This window comes from Carassius gibelio, chromosome A11 (genome assembly GCF_023724105.1).
Source record: "Carassius gibelio isolate Cgi1373 ecotype wild population from Czech Republic chromosome A11, carGib1.2-hapl.c, whole genome shotgun sequence".
NCBI classification, from domain to species: Eukaryota; Metazoa; Chordata; class Actinopteri; order Cypriniformes; family Cyprinidae; genus Carassius; species Carassius gibelio.
Window position 1 is genome coordinate 6,388,792 of NC_068381.1, and position 16,052 is coordinate 6,404,843.

Below are 16,052 nucleotides of genomic sequence, written 5' to 3' on the forward strand. Positions count from 1 at the left end.
TGTGTAAACTATTCTGTCATCCTTTACCCTTTTTTTATTTTTCTTTCTCACTTTCCACAGGTTTGGGATTAGGGTGTGTGTGTGTGTGGGGGGGGGGGGGGGTTAAAATTATGTCTTTACCACTGCCTTGATGTGTGCTGTGTCAAAAAGCATTACTATACATGTGACTGACTGCCAAAACCACTTGGTTAACTGGTTTGAACAAGACCAGATGATTCAACTTCAACAGATCCAAATAAGGAAACTGGATCTTGTTTTCCAGTGGAATCTGAATCATGCACTCAGTATGGATGCATTAAAAATTGTTAAGTCAGCCAGTTAGACTGCTAGACTCCAGAAAAAACGCTCTGACTAAATCTGAATGTTGGACAACAATGCTGCTCTGCCAACACTACAGTGTAGATCTACAACCTGATTGGCCAGTTCCCAAGAAATACTGACTCCCAAAGATGGAAATTGGACCAATGACACATGATATGACACAGAAAAGAGTTTTGTCAACAAAGCTGCTGAAATTAACTAAATTTATTCACACTGAATCATTACACAAAGGCGATATTAAGGCACCTTAAACTAAAATACAGTTGCACACATTTTGTTTATTTATTTATTTATTTAAATTTGCAACTAATAGGGGCTGGGTTTTGACATAAATGTTAAAATTTGTACGTAATTTGATTTCGATTTTGATTCAATTCTATTCAATATGGATTATTTTGGATGTATATTAGGTAAAGGATAATTTAAAGGAAATTTGCTGATTTGTATACAAACACTTAAAAATTACTCAAAGTTGTTTTAATATTGAAGTTTTAATACTAACTTAACTTAAAATTACATAATTATATTTCGACTCCAATTCGTTTTTTGAAATATAAACATTTAAATGGTGGCTGACAAATAAAAAAATTACGGATTTATTCAAACATAAATTAAATATTGATAATAATGAATGTGTTCAAAATAATTATCCCACACATCAATTATTTCAATTCAAAAGGTTAAGCACACAACATAGAAAATATTCAATTAAAAACAGACAGTAAAATAGGAAAAATAACTGTTTTTGTCCTGTATACTGTTCTACTTAGGCACTGAATATGTCTGAATATGCATACTTCCATACAAAGGCTATGTCCAAATTCATGGCCTTCAAAAAATAGTAGTAGGTGAAAAGTACCCTGATTGACCCCTACCACAGAGATTCTGGAATGTACATTCGATAGACATTTTACTATCCAATGAAGCCACGGGAGAGGAGATGTGATTGGCAGTGAAGGGACACTGATCATCACATGACAATGACAACATGACAAATGTAGTACGTGAATTCAGTACCTATGATTTCAGATGCAACTTTTATTTTACAACTTCTGTTCTGCCATTACTTAATAATGGTCCTGGTCACATAAAATATCACCATGTAGCACATTTCTAATTGGATAAACTGTTAACTAATTGCAGGTTACAACACTCTCTGCTCGTCCCTACTTAATAATTAACAAGAATCCATTTAAAACCTCAGCGACGCACAATTATGACTTGCTTACTATAAATATTTGTATAAATTGTGAAACAGAACATGTATCCGCAAGTGGGGCATCATACAATAGACGTCTTACATTGTGTAGTAATGGAAGTTCTGGCTGTGTTTTCAGCCCACTCCAGGCACACAATTGACCCTACTCAGAGCTGTCACAACAACACTCACAATCTGCTTGGGATGTGAAGTGCTTTCAACAGAACCAGTGATAACAGACCATGCTGCGCTCTATCTGTTTAATAACGTCCTTTCGTCATTTTTTTCTACACACGAAGGGTGCTAATCAATGTTGTTATTCAACTTCTGAATCTAAAGCTCTGGGAATTTTAAAACGAATGATAGGTCCAAAATTTTGTCCATCAATAAATGATCTACTATCTTACATATTTAAAAAAAATCAAATAAAATTACATTAAAGTTCACCCAAAAATGAAGACTGGCTGAAAATGTACTCACTCTCAGGCTATCCGAGATGTAAGCAAGTTTTGTTTCTCTAGATCTGGAGAAATGTAGCATTATATCACTTGCTCAACAGTGGATACTCAACAGTGAATGGGTGCCGTCAGAATCAGAGTCCAAACAGCTGATGAAAAAGTCCATCCCCTGTTGTCTTTTCACCACAGTGAAAGTCCTCCGACATATTTGTTTAACAATGGCTTAGACTGTTTTCACTTATAAACGGTGCTTGATTTGTGCATATTTCTCTACTGATTTATTACAAACACACACATTTTCATTTCACAAGACATTAACTGATGGACTGGAGTCATGTGGATTCCTTGTGGATTACTGTGTATTTTTATCAGCTGTTTGGACTGTCATTCTGACGGCACCCATTCACTGCAGAGGATCCACTGGTGAGCAATTGATGTGATGCTAAATTCCTTCAAATCTCTTCTGATGAAGAAACAAACTCATCTACATCTTGGAAGGGCCAACAGTGAGTACATTTTCATTTTGGGGGGAAATATTCCTTTAAGAAAAACAAAGTCACCTTGAGTCATAAAAACCATGCATCTTTACGGATTCAAACTCTCTTGCAGCACACTATTATTCACATTTCACACATATTAAGCAAATAAATGTCTGCTTTTCATTTTCATTCAGCAGCAGTGAAAAACCAGCTGTACTGATAGTACAAAGATCAGACTAATCTACTATGGCTAACATGGTTCAGATCTGACCCATCCTAGTAAATCACTTCTAATGTTTGATTTCATGTCACGCTTAAATTTAATTCTATATCAAATACAAAATAAATAGCCATCCCAAAATGCCATAAGATAAGAATAAATAACCTTTGTTGAGGCATTTCCTATTAAACCACCTTTGAAACTCTAAACTTCATTAGTTTTTCGAGTGTCCTAAGGGCTTGTTCCAATGACATTTCTGTATATTTCAGGGGCATACAATAAGAAAAACAGTAATAATGTAGGTACAGTATATGTGCACATAAGAATCATATTTCCTGTATTCACCTGTTATCTTGATTTGTAAAGTGTCACTTTAGATAACTGGGACACAGGAAGAACAAACATCTAAGACGAGGTGCATTCAAAATGACAGGACTAGAGAGAAATCAATTATTAGGAGAAAGAGACAGGGAAATCGTGCATTCACTCTTCCTCAGCTAATCACTGGTTAAAGCACAGCACCTTCAGTGCCTTAATCTATCACCTGACGTGCCCTACAGAGTGAACACACGATACTGAATATCTCAGCTTCACCTAGGTCACTCCTGCTGGGTCGCATCTACCCAGACGCTCTGGGATGATACTATACAAAGGCACTGGTGCACACAGGAAATCAAGTAACCCCTGTCCATTCATACAAAAAGAAACTGTCATGTAATGAGTCTTAACATGAAGCCTGAAAAAAAAAAAAAAGAACTTTGATGACAGAGAGAGGTTAGGTATAAACATACTAGTTATCAACGTACACAAGCAGGTAGTTCTTAGAAAGTTAATATATAATATAATTTATACAAGTTTTATATTTTTTGTTTTCTATATGAAAAAGTGTTTCTTTGTAAAAAATCCTAAATATCTGTTTTTTAACAATTTACAGACCTTGACACAGTCATGAGGGGCTAAGGTTTTTTCCTCTGATTTTATGATTGTCACAAAACAAACATTTCTTTTTTTTTTCTTTGTTATTGACAGTGTCTCTCAAACCCTACTGACCTGTCTAACGTTACTTAGCATCTTTGGGTAATTCTGGGGGTGTGCAGACTTCCTGGGGGCATCGAAGGCGATAACTATTTAGTTTTGAAATCTGCACGCGCACCTAGGATGGCCAATAATGCTGTGTAGACACCGTACCATGATTTGAGACATTTTAACACACAGGAAAGTTTCTGCTGTTACTAAGCGACAGAAAGTACTATTTACACACTGACATTTAAATAATCCACACAATTAATTAACGCACGTATTACAAATTATTAACGTATATTTTACAAACACGTTTAAGGCGTTCATCAGTCACAGGGGCAATAGTTTTCTATGTCCTTTGAGAAATTATAATGTCATTTTTACAAGACGTGTGTCGCAACGGACTAAAAATATGGGAAACCACGACATGTATTGTATCTATGAAAGAATATTAAAAATGTTCAGTCTTACCGGACGGATATTTTTGATGGTGATGAATTTCTGAGAAATGTCCTTCAGATGAAGCTCTCTCCGTAGTTTACCTCAGATAAGATATGTAACGTTACCACGCCAGAACTTGAGGATGGAGATGTGAGGACCGTCCTCCGTGAATTACTGCCCTTATTCTCATTGACGTGGAGCCCGTGAGTCGGTTTTGACGGGGTTTTAAACTGGGCTGTGACGACTCTTCAGTTTCCCTGCCTCCGATTGTCTAGACCGAGCCGCGACCAATTAAATAATTCTATTGAACCTTCGTCACACACTGGACGCAACGCTCCCTTGAAGCCTGTAGTGCGTGACCTGATTTAACCGGTGCGTTCAGCGTGTGGAGCGCCCGCTCACATTTGATTGGCTGACTATCTATATGGGGCGACGTCAGAATTCAGTCATACACAACCTGCCACCGCTTGCTTGCTTTGCTGCTGATGGAGTGTTGATGGACGCTAGAAAAGAGCGCCGTCTATCTATCTATCTATCTATCTATCTATCTATCTATCTATCTATCTATCTATCTATCTATCTATCTAAAATTATGCAATATGTACTTTAAATGCTTAATATTTACATTTTTATAATTTGAAATCCAGGGTAACTTTCACACATTGCATTTTTTGCTATCTGAATACATAATCTGAAAAATCTGAACGTGCATGTTTGCCACTAAATTCTCCACAATTATTCCTGTAATGATTTGGATGTGGTGTAGAACAGCAAATTGCTTTTTTTTTTGGCTCAGATTTTCTACAGCATGTGCATTCTGTTGATTAGGGAAAATTGTGGTTAATTTGGATTCAGATACAGGTCATTATGGGATCCATTAAGCCTGCAAGTTATTGGAGAGGTAAGCAGCATCTAACTCTGTATTTTAGGCGGACTATAGGGGCGACAGCATGTGTGCAACATATGGCTCTATACATTAAGTAAATAATAGACACAAGTTTATATCCTGCATGTGGGCGCATAGCAAGGATATACAAATAGGACAAATCCCTAACAATTCAATGACTTCAAAGGCCGATTTAATATTGAGTGTGGATGTCACACTGTGCTGTGGCTATGGGGAGCGAGATCTTAAAGGCAGAGGCATATCCCCAACCACTGTGCCCTGCTGTACTGGTCCCAGGTGTGTCAAACAGCTGCGTCCATATCACGCATGTAGCACAGCAGTGAGGATCTCCGGACAGCCTTTGGGGGACAGTGTGTACCTCCGCGCAGCGGGTGACTGAAATACTCATATCCTTAACAACCTCACCAGGAATTGTGAGAATTCATATACAGCCTTGCATTTAATATTTTTGAGGATTTATTTTTATTTGATTTTTTATGAAATAAAAGGATCTATAATGAGAACTTATGTGCAATCTGTATATGATATGATTAAAAAAAATGTCTTTGCACCTTTTTTGTTCCCTGTTTGGTACTTTTGAATTTTCACTTCAATATGGCATAAATAGTGAGAGTAGCATGTTAGAATGAAAATTTACTTTAAAACTATTTTTTGTTCAGAAATTGGTAGTACATTTCAAAGAAAGAAATGGTAACACTGAATAAAACATAAACATTTTGAAGTATAAAAACAGAAAAAGTATTTTCTTGTAAAACATACTCTAGTAATCTTTGTTTACAACTTTTATTTTTTTATTTCATTGGATGCTATTCTGAATTCTATTCTGAGACAGAAGATTCCAATGGAATTTATTTTCTTCTGCATTCAGTTCAAATGCATTGAGTAAATAAAGCCTGCTTTTTGTTTACCGTGAAACTACCACCTTTTCCATGATATTAAAATGATTCTGTTGTTGTAAAAGATTATCTAGTTGTAATGTTTGATTTAGATTTTTTAACAAAAGATTAATTAAACATGAAAAAAACACTAGATCTTATGTTTTAATATTTTTCAGTTGTTTAAAAGTGACAGCTCTACAGTTAAATCTCTGACTTAGAATATTGCTGTTTTGATTCATGTTTGCAACAGGCGCAGGCCACTAAAAGTGTGAGATAATTACTTTAGACACAAGTAGGCTCCATATCCCAGCCACAACATACATTACTTGTGTAAATTCAGATCCGTTACACAATCTGTTAGCCAGTACCATGAATCTTTTTAAGGTAAAAGCTTGGCCCAGCACCCCTATTTAAGATAACGAGGGAGGAGGAAATCAAATCCAGCACAGATAATTAACTCCGTTGTGTTATCTTGTTGTTGGACGTAATGATCAAACTCAATCAAGGTTGGTTTTTACAGCCCACCCCAAGTTCTGATGGGGGAGGGCCTTTTTTATACTGTTCTAGAGAGAGAAACATTTCCCAGAAACCCTAAGATACATAATTCTAATCACATCTTGATGAAATGTTTGCATAATCCCTCTCTCAGTTATTAAATAATATATAATGAAAAGAAACTGAATGTTTTTTGTTGTTATTTTAATCAGAACCCATCAGGATTATGTGGCTGGGTTACATGTGTTAGGTCTAAGTTTGCAGTAATACTGCAGAGGTTTTCATCTAGACCATTCTTTCATACTGTAGTCTTGGAAATACTTGCCACGTGGAAACTGGCTTTACTAACAAACAGTAGCGAAAAACTAATCATGCCTGACAATGAAAAGTTTGGGGTTACATTAACTGGACCTCTGGTAATTCATATTGCATAGCAGAGCTAGCAGCTTTCACACCTGCATGACTCAGTTTCTTCTTTGCAACGCAATTGTGACAAATTTCTTTTGCGGAAACAACATGGACCCTATTGATTTGTATTATGCAATATTATATATATATATATATATATATATATATATATATATATATATATATATATATAATATTGCATAATATTACAACAACATGAGAGTGAATAGATGATGACAGCATTTCTGTTTCTGGGTGAATTATCCCTTTACGGGGTTATTCAATTTAATGTTAATAAGAGAAAAAAAGACAATAAAGAAAGAAAGTTAAAACATACTCCGAATACTCCGAATACCCATACTCAGAATCTGTGCTCTGCATTTAACCTATCCAAGTGCACACACACAGCAGTGTACACACAGCAGCTAACACACACCACCCGTTTTTTATGTTTTAAAAAATAATAAAAAATATATATAACTAAAATACAAGATATAATAAAATCATTGTATATATTTATATATTTTTTTTTTATACAAAAAAATAATAGCTTCATATATCATAAAATGTAAAATTTTAGCAGCAAACATTCCAGTTATTCCAGGTTACTATAATACCCGATGACATGGGAGAAAAAGCTCTCAGATCTGGTGCTTAGAAAAGGAAGGTGCAGCACCTCTAACACTGCATAATACAGTCTAGAGCAGCAGCACATCAGTCTTTGAACAGTTTATCAACATTAGACATCTGTCATATCACAAACGTCATGTTTGTTTGTTGTTCTTCTCTGTATATCATAGGTCAGAGAGTAAGTTCAGAGAGCAGACAACCCCCACCCACCCACTCAAACCCCCTCGCTCCCCCACAGGTCTTCACACGGCCCGCGATTTTTCTTCTCAGTTCAATTTTTTTCTTCTTTTTTTTCAAACACTGTGATTGTAGCAACAAATGCAGGTGGTAACAATTGGTCTCTGAACTATGATACTCCAATTTTACACAAATTGTAACATCCTGTTATGGTGATCTGATATATTTTAAATTAAACATTTTCATTTGCACAGAAAAATGAATGCAAAGCCTGAAGTTAAGCCAGTGGTTACTGAAAATAAAATCAGGTCAAGTAATTTTAGGGCAAGAGCTTCAAGTCCAAAATGTTAGGTGTCTAGTGAGACAATTGGAAGCAAAAGTAAATCCACAGTGCAAGAGCAGATACAATATAACCCCACAATACAACCCCAAAGAGTCTCAAAAGTAAAACCAGATTAAAATAATAATAAGAATAAATTTATCTTCCACAAATGAAGTCTGTGTCTGTGACTTTATAGAGTTTATTGGGTTCAGATGTTGTTCATTTAGACAGCTGCAGGAACTGTATGAGATGAACCGCCGGCTTGAATCACTGCTACATGGCTTTAAATATACAGTATTACAGTTTTTCTTTGTGTCTCATCTGTTTTAGGGTTATTAGGGACATTTGAAGGAAGCCAAAATGCCTCAATCACCAATAAACACATGCAGAAATGATCACACAATAAAAAATCAGATTTTCACTGATGCTTGGAAATAAAAAAGTTTACGTCACTATGAAAACACTTTTACTTTTACAACTAGCTGATTTCAAACAGACGAATACACTAACACATAAAAACCCACATTACAAAAAAAAAAATTATATAATAAATAACCGATTCTTTCAGTCGCTTCAGTCAAACTGAGCCAAAATTGGCTAAAAGGCTACATGTGGTGTTGAAACATCCTGTTTTCATAATGTTGTAAGAGATTTGGGCTTAATTTAGATTTTCACCAGATAAGCAATTGCCATTGAGATGAACAGGAATGATAACTGATTGCTTTCTTGTTTTATTGACCTCCATGGAATTTATATAGGAGCATCAAAGCAAAGTATAAAAAACTGCCTGTTTAATCCCACAGGTCAGAGAGAGAGAGTGTGAGTGTATTTTTGACCTGTGGGATTATATATATTTGTATTCATCAATAACAAATTAATTAAAACTGACTCTAAAGACATAATGTTACAACAGACTTCTATTTCAAATAAATGCTGTTTTAAAATGTAAACTACATCATGGTTTCAAAGGCAGCTGCCAATTTAGCATTACCATCACAGGAAAAAATATAAAATAAAATATTAAAAACATTAAAAATATTTGACAATATTACAGTTTTTATTGTATTTTTATCAAATGAATGCAGCCTTTCTGAGCATAAGCAAATATTTCCTATTTGAACTGTAATGTATGTATTTATATTTTTGCTATAAAAACCTTGATCATCACTGTAAGTTGACATCAGGAAATGAACCCTGTAATTAACCAAAACACCCAATTTCAAACCAGTGGTGGGAGAAGGTCAGTCTATAATAAACATTTTTAAGTGTATACATGCATAATATTCAATGATTAATGCTGACGAAAAAAAAACACTACTTTCCTGGGTCATAACACAATCACAGACAAGGAAAAATTACAGTGACCGCAGTTGGCTCAACACACTGAGAAACCCAAACCATCTCCAAGTTCCCATTGAACTGAAGCCAGACCACTAAAACTACAGAACAGAGCCACCCGAGGACAGACTGTTCCAAAGGGTCAGCGGGGAAGGGATGTGAGGGATTATGTCTGTGTAATGTGTCTTGATTTGTCTTGCACATAAATTAAACCAGTCCAAGTACAATTAGCTCAAAGATACAAGTGAGAGTTTTACAAAGACGCTTGGCGTAAAAAAAAAAAAAAAAATCAATTTAGATTAATTTAGAACAGCAAAGACACAGAAAAGCCTTGGAACTATGATAGAAATCACATTGCAACACCATAGCAACCACAAAGAACATTATAGTAATCACATAGCATAGCCCTGGAACCAAGATAGTAACCACCCCAGAACACCAAGCAAATGATGAAACTTGATTACATGTAATCTGAATCACATAATCAGATGCCAAAAATTAAGTACTTGTAATTAGATTACATTACATTTTAAAATACTTGTAATCAGACTACAGCACTTTCACTGATTACATATCATTCACACAATAGAGTTACCAGGTTGCTGTAATTGCACAGAAAATTGAGGGGTCAAACAGCATTTGACCACCGGATTTACAAAGATCTTTCATTTTTTTAAAAAGGGCTCTCAACATTTCAACATCACACAACTAAAAATAAATGTAATTAAAAAGTAGTATGACTATATTACAGTTTTTTTCAGTCGCTAACAAGCATTTGTCCAAGCAGTTGTCACATTTTCAAAACTCTAAACACAATTAGCACAGCATCTGTCTATTGTGGCCATACCATTCACACATTTCATGTCGTTTTCACACAATATGGAGTCATTGAACACATTTCTACAATGCTTACATTTTCTGAACAGACAAGCTATACCTCCCAACAAAATTATGGATCGTTTTTGTAGTATTTACAAATGTTATCACACAACATCCCACAATAGCAAAAACAATGTTCCAAACCTTAGATACAGTATAAAAACCTCTGCTTCTGCGATGATATCAGTTCAAAAACAATATATCTTAGCTGATTTATGTTGTGTAAATTGGGCCAACCACAACTGATTCCAATCTGGCTTAGACTCAATGGCAGGGGTTATTTTTTTCTATTACATTGACACTTATACAATAAAAGGAGGACTTTGAAGAGTGATATTTTTGGAAACAGAAACAGAAAAAGACAAACACTGTAATGTATGGACGAGGAAGAGTAAGAGCAAGGGGCCCAGGGAGAAGAGCAGGCCCAGTGAGAGGAGCAGGAGAAGTGAGAGATGCAGTGAGAGGAGCAGGAGAAGTGAGAGGAGCAGGAGCAGTGAGAGGAGCAGTGAGAGATGCAGGAGCAGTGAGAGGAGCAGTGAGAGGTGCAGTGAGAGGTGCAGGAGCAGTGAGAGGATCAGTGAGAGGTGCAGGAGCAGTGAGAGGAGCAGTGAGAGATGCAGGAGCAGTGAGAGGAGCAGTGAGAGGTGCAGTGAGAGGTGCAGGAGCAGTGAGATGAGCAGTGAGAGGTGCAGGAGCAGTGAGAGGATCAGTGAGAGGTGCAGGAGCAGTGAGAGGATCAGTGAGAGGTGCAGGAGCAGTGAGAGGAGCAGTGAGAGATGCAGGAGCAGTGAGAGGAGCAGTGAGAGGTGCAGTGAGAGGTGCAGGAGCAGTGAGAGGAGCAGTGAGAGGAGCAGTGAGAGGAGTAGGAGCAGTGAGAGGAGCAGTGAGTGATTGTTTTTATTTTACCCCCCCCCCCCCCCCCCCCTTTTTATCTGGGCTTTTTGCAGTTGTTGTTTTTTGTTCAGAATGCTCTTATGTGTTTTATTGATATTTTGTTCACAGTAAACAATACTGTCGAACCTGTTCTGTTCTATCATACCGTGTTTCTACTGTACCTCCTGCAGTAAACAGTAAAGGAAAAAAATAGCTTTTTATTGGAATGCTTTTTAATGTCAACATTACTGTACATTTGGACATACAGTTCCTAACCAAGAAATTTAGTGTAAAACAGTGAATTGCATGTTTTGAATGCAAATACCTGTAAAACTGAGACTGAAAAGTCTATGCAGTTTTTGTAATGTCAACAATAGCCAGTATTTTGAAACCTGGTGTACTTTGATTGACTGCATGTACCTTGTGAAGTGAAAACAAGTGTTATTCTTTGACAGAATAATTTAATTTTGAGTCAGATTTCCAGTGTTTTGGTAAAGTTGGTGTGTGCAGAGAAAGGTGTGTTCTATTTTGAAATGAAGATTTAGTATATATTTAACAAAATGTGTTTTTGAGAAGAAAATTATCCATTTGGCCAGTTGTGTTTTGTAGGTGTGAGTCTGTGTTAAGAGTTTAGAAAAAGTATCTGAAGTATGGTTAAGCGCTTGTTAGCGATTGAAAAAAACTGTAATCGAAAATATGGAATGGAATGGATTATGTTACCAACTACAATTTTTGTCATGTAATTTGGAATCAGCAATGGACTGCAGTTAGTAATCTACCCAGAACTGCACATAACAACCACTCGGAACACCTTGGCAACTGCAAAGAAATGCCCTGGTAACACTCTAGAAACAAGTGATTTTGTGACATCTATAAGTTAATGTGATGCTTTTTTCATCTGTTGTCAACTATTCAGGGATCTTGAAAGAGAAACACGTGTCCAATAGCATAGTCTCTGCTTGCAACCCATAGTAACTTATGATTGTTTCTGGTAAATCAATCTCTCTGGAAGCGGCGAGGATCAAATGCCCTCATGTAACTATCTATGTTTCACAACAGTGTCCAACTTTCTCCAGGGATTCGGTGGCCTTTGAGGGACACTGGCATACGTACATTCATTTGAGAACTGTTGTCCTTAAAAAGACCTTAACCTTTTAATTCTATGAGAATGAATCAGATGGGGCTCAGATTAGCAAAGAACAGCACTTACACAAAGACTGATGAGCTTAGGGTTCCTCTTTGTCTTAGATAGATAGCTGTCTGAATTGTAAATGGGAAACAAAACTCAGAATTTAGCTCATTCTTATACAGGTGCTGGTCATATAATTAGAATATCATCAAAAAGTTGATTTATTTCACTAATTCCATTCAAAAAGTGAAACTTGTATATTAGTTTCATTTATTACACACAGACTGATATAATTCAAATAATTATTTCTTTTAATTTTGATGTTTATAACTGACAACTAAGGAAAATCCCAAATTCAGTATCTCAGAAAATTAGAATATTGTGAAAAGGTTCACTATTGAAGACACCTGGTGCCACACTCTAATCAGCTAATTAACTCAAAACCTTTAAATGGTTTCTCAGTCTAGTTCTGTAGGCTACACAATCATGGGGAACACTGCTGACTTGACAGTTGTCCAAAAGACAACCAACACAATCGTTGCCAATAAGACAGGAATCATTATATCCACTTTGCAGGGCACTTACAGTCGAATAGAACAAACATCTGATGTGATAGGAGATACATAGAAAATGTACAGGGGGTGGTCCTCAAGGGCTGGAATTAAGAACCACTGGATTAGATAATAGATATGTGACAGAATGGGAAAAAAATGTCAAAAAACATCATGCGTTCTTGCATTTATCATGTCACTACAGCTTGAAAGCACTTTAATGACTATCACATTTTGTACTCAGACAGACAGTTGTGGAGAAGTGTTTAAACCATTCATCATAAATACAGTGAGAAAAGACAGCTGCTGTAAAGCCACAAAACCACAATCAATAACTCTGGATAATGGCTTGAGGTCTCTACTAGTATTTTATGTCAGCCATGGATATCCTTTGGATTTGTCACAGCATTATGTTCTGCTTTTATGAATTCTGTATACAGACATTATAGCACCACAGGTGCTATGACTATAATCTATAAAATATTAGCTGACTCCTTGCTGCTTCAAGACGAGGGAGAATTAAATACACATATTCAGGTTATTTGTTTCAGGTTCATTTTTAAATACATTCCTCAACAGCCCCTAAGCATAAAAACTGCCACTACTGAAACTATATTGAGAATAAGGAGAGCTGGGTTGGGTTAAAATGGAAAAAAAGCTGAGGAAAATTAATACGCTTCTGAGCCCAGACTAATCTGATGACAGGACCCAAGCAATTTTATTTTTCTTGTAAAGGTTGAGGAAATGGAGCCCTCATAATTATATTCATAGCTGCTGTAAATGTTCATTGGGCAAGAGAATAAAAATAAAGGTCACACAGAAACCAACTTCAATTTCAGACCTGGTTATTTACTATGTTAAAGTATTGAAAGATTGAATACTCTATAAAAAAAATAATAATTCTGGCTTTGATGGTTCCATGAAGAACTTTAAAAATCCATATAACCTTTCCATCGGACAATTCTTTAAATCATTAACATGAAACTAAAAAAAAAAAAAAAACTAACAAAAAAACACTTATTTTAAGAACCGTTCACTATCAGATTTGAGGAACCAAAATTGGTTGTATTCTATAGCTTAATTGTAAAATAATCTAACAAATAAAATACAAATATATATTAACCCTTTCTGGCCATTTATTTTTAAGAGTGTGGTGAATTTCAGTGCATTCCTCTAAAACAACATATTCATCATGTATGATATTTCTCAGTGCAAAAGCAATAGGGATTTTTTTTTCTCTTGTTGTGACTAAAACAATTGTCCATCCGCAATTGCCTGCTTGCACTGGTTGAATGACAAATGCTGTGGACAGATCCTGAAGAATGGAACAGAGCGTCCATGAGGCAACGTCTGGGGACTCAGGCTGTATAAAGAAAGGCAAAGTGTGAGACTGCCAGGCAGCCACCCACCAATCTGTGAAAATCTGCCTTTGTTTTAACTGCTTGCTTTAGACTGAGTTTAATATTACATTATCTGAAAGGGTTTTAAGAATGAATGTCTATACAGCAGTATACAGTCTGCACACACATGTAGCAAATAACAAAAAGACAGTTTGACCAGCAATTTCAACATGAGCACACACAACACAGACAGAAGCAATTAAGCATTCTGATAGTCAGTCAAAGAGCAGGAGCCCTCCAAGCAAGTAACAGACCGCCTACACAACTTCAATAAATTCAAGAATGCCCTATTTATTTTACACACACACAGTAGAGCTGTTTTGTAAATGAAAGCAAGGGATTTCTAGCATTAGAACACTATAATTATCTCTCATATTCATCATATCCTAAAAGTGCCTTTATTTGACCAGACGGATTCCAATTGCGGCAAAGCTTACCACACAGGCTCAGAAAAAAAGTTTTAAAAAAATACAGTAGTTCTGATGCCGTTCCAAACCCATACGGTTTTATTTTACAAAATTACATTTAAACAAAATTAGATGTTCTGAAGGCAAGAGGAAACAGCAAACAAGATGTACAGGCAGGAGAGGTTTATGAAGCGGATGGAAAATGTTTCTCTTTTTCCTTTTTTTTTTTTTTTACTTTTTTTTTTAATTTTATTATTTGTTATAATAATGATAGTTCGTGATATTTTTATGACATTAATCAGAGAAAGCAAATGTTTCTCTACTACCACTTAAGAATCACTGTCATTAAGCCTCTAAGCAGTAATAAACAACAGACACTGCCACCTAGAGGTAAATTAATATTAAAATACCTTGTGTGGATAAGACATTTTACACAATTGGTCCAAAGTCAGAGTAAAAAAACGTCTTGAATTTTTTGTTTTTCCAATAAAGTTGTATGTATGCAAATTGTATAATATCCAAAGTACACATTTCTATTAACTGTACAGTTAATTCTCAAATTATATTTTCAAAAGGTTTAGAATATCTGTCCTTTCCCCAAATTTGTCTCTACCAAAACACAGAATTAAAAATGTAATTAGAAGGGTTAAATTGACCTATTAAGAAATTTACACACATAAAAATTTAATGATATGGAATCCTCCCCCTCCCCCCACCCCCATTTTTCCCACCTCCCAATTTAAAGTACCCAGTAAAAAATGATTTTATATATTTTAATATTATTGTGGGTTTCAATAGAGAACAGAAGGATCTTAGTAAACATCTAATATTTGAATACTTAAATGCTTTTTTAATGCTTAAATGTTGCTTGCCAATTTATTGTAATTTCTTGTGAAATTTAAAAGCAAGTTTTAAGTGACAATTGTTTCTACACCATTTTAACCGTATTTAAGAATCAGTAATACAGTTTCAAACCCCAGTGAACTTTTTCCATTTAAAAAGTATCAAGTATAAAACCTTTCAACAACCCAACATATCACATACCAATATAAGTATTAGGCCTTGTTTGTGTTGCTCAGGGTCTGTCTTCTGTAATGAGGTGTGTGGGTAAAAAGCTGTCAGCATAAAAGCACAGGAGCAGCAGAATTAGCCTTGGTTAGTAAAACAGAGCCTGTACGCCGTTTCCTGACTAGCTGTCAGTGTAATCTGAGGCCATGACAGTAAAACAGCTGCAACTGTTCAGTCTCCAGAGACTGAGATTTCCAAAGTAATAAAGAAGAGACTGGCCCGTACACATATCTCTTGGTTTTATTCGTGAAAATTTCTACATTTTTTCTATACAACACTGAACCACAATTTCTTTAATAAAGTATACACACTATTTTTATTTGTCACCTTAATTTTTAATTGAAAATTACAAGACCCATGATTCATTGTTTACAGTGCAGGAAACTGTACAAGAAATCGTAAATTGTCTTAAAATTATTATTTAAAACTTTAATGGACCATTATTTAAATTAT

At 35.5% G+C, this 16,052-nt stretch overlaps 1 protein-coding gene across 2 annotated transcripts in view; it reads right to left on the reverse strand.

Moving 5' to 3' along the window:
- The window catches only part of LOC128022170 (sodium-coupled neutral amino acid transporter 3-like), a 43,484-nt gene extending 38,992 nt beyond the window's left edge, over positions 1 to 4,492 (reverse strand). Inside the window, exon 1 of one of the 2 annotated variants that reach the window (XM_052609470.1) lies at positions 4,168 to 4,492. The gene's annotated coding sequence lies outside the window, so the exon portion shown is untranslated. The remainder of the gene's footprint in view (positions 1 to 4,167) is intronic. The other variant, XM_052609471.1, reaches the window with a different exon arrangement.
- Between the last annotated feature and the right edge of the window lie 11,560 nt (positions 4,493 to 16,052).